This window comes from Hipposideros armiger, unplaced genomic scaffold (assembly GCF_001890085.2).
Source record: "Hipposideros armiger isolate ML-2016 unplaced genomic scaffold, ASM189008v1 scaffold_69, whole genome shotgun sequence".
Lineage (NCBI taxonomy): Eukaryota > Metazoa > Chordata > Mammalia > Chiroptera > Hipposideridae > Hipposideros > Hipposideros armiger.
The window spans coordinates 125,888-127,814 of record NW_017731419.1 but is presented as its reverse complement, the minus strand read 5'-3'; positions in this window follow the sequence as shown (position 1 = coordinate 127,814).

Here is a 1,927-nt window from a genome sequence, read left to right as displayed (position 1 = left end):
GACTGATCTGCCTCGCCCGGGAAGAGCACAATGATGGTGCCAACTTGGGCCAGTGAAGCAACGTCCTCCACAACTAGATTGAAGAACAAAAGGACAGTAACTGTCTTTTCCCCTTCCCCCGATTCCCCAGCACTGTTCCCATCCCCCCAATTCCCCAATGAAAATCTTTAAAAAAAAATACACTGAGTTGATTTTTTTAAAATTAGGCTTAATCTTTTATATTTTTAGAGATTCACTGTGTTTTCAAAATGCAAAACGTTTCTCAATTTAATCTCGTAACTAGAAACCTGAATATCCCCTTCCGGTTAGCCAGCTGTCTCCCTGTCATCCTTTCTCTGAGGGGCGGGTCCTTGACTACTGTGTGTGTGTTTTTATTAATCACACGCACCTCAGCAAATCCTGTGGGTGTCACCCTCAAAATACATCACAAATCCGACCACGTCTTGCCTCCTCCCCTAATCCAAGCCACTGTCATGGTTGGACTACTGCAGTAGCCTCCTAGCTATTCTCTGTCAGGCAACCAGTGAGCTTCAAAAAAATGGGGAGAGGTCAGATTTTGTTCCTCTCCTACCTGGTCCTGACCCCTGGGACATACTTGTCCTGCTGGCTCAATTTTGAATCCTCAGTGCTGACCAGGGGGCAGGGCCAGAGTGCACGGTCTTCGTCATGGCTGACAAGGCCTGAGGGGGCTCCTTTCCCTGGGTGTCCTTCCCCCCCTGCCCCCCATTTCAATGTCTTCACACTCCCTGTTCCTTCCGCCTGGAACACTTCCCCACATCTGCTCCTGGCCCCTTCCTTCCTCCAGTAGGACCTCTGCTCATTAGCACATTTACTCAAATGCCCCCTTTTATCACACTTTACAAACATGAAATAAATTCACAGAGAATAAAACCTACCTAAGCTTATACTTTCAACAAATCGATAGGACGTACTAAATTTAAAAGATCAATAAAAAGGAAATTAATGTTTAGTAATTTAGTACATATTTTAACCTACAGCTGCTCCGGCAGCTGTCTACATTTATACCTAGTGTTACTATGAATGTAACAGTGACAACGATGTGATGTGTTGACTCAAATTCCACTAGGATGTGATTTCTTAAAACACTAAACAACTCTTGGTGGAGTCCCAAGCCAAGCAAAGTATAAATTTCTTTTTCTGTATACATAGTTCTTGAATTCCTGAAAATGCAAGTGAGCGATAAATCTGTGTACAAAATACCTTGTGTTTGATTATAAAACCAAGTTAGTTTCCAGGCTCATATAATTATAGGCAGATTTTTCACCTGCATGGATGTCGGCTGAAATATTCCAGAGTTGCACAAAGAGGGTCAGCCTTCAACCCTTCATCTGTTTTTTACATCGCAGAATGGCGTTCCTGGCACCAGCCAGCTAAGTGCCTGGTGTGCCCCTCATCAATGCGACAACCAGAAAAAGCCCCTGAAAATTTCCAAAATTTCCGCTAGGCGGCGCTACCGTCCAAGGCGAGAACCGTCTCTGGGCCTTCCGTTTATTTTTCGGCTGTGCACCCACCACTCCCTGACTTCTAGTCTACATTTTTTGTTTGTGTATTGCCCGTTTCCGAGACTAGAATGTAAGCTGCTTTGTTCTTTCCATGACGCATCCCCAACGCCCAGAACAGCGCCTCGCACAGGTGGGCCCTCAGTGAGGGAGTGGATAAATGAATGAGTGGTGTCCACGATTGCCCTAATTTCCATCCCTAGAACGCTACATTACAGAAGAGGATGCAAGATTTGGAAGTCCAAGTTGACGTACATCCAACCCCCAACTCTGTACAGCAGTGAGATTTTTGAACAGAGCGAATATCACCATCCCTTCTTTGCTCAAATTGTATTTTAAGCATCTCTTACAGTAATAACAAGTTAGTGACAGTCGCAGAATGCTAACTGCATGCCCAGCACTGGGCC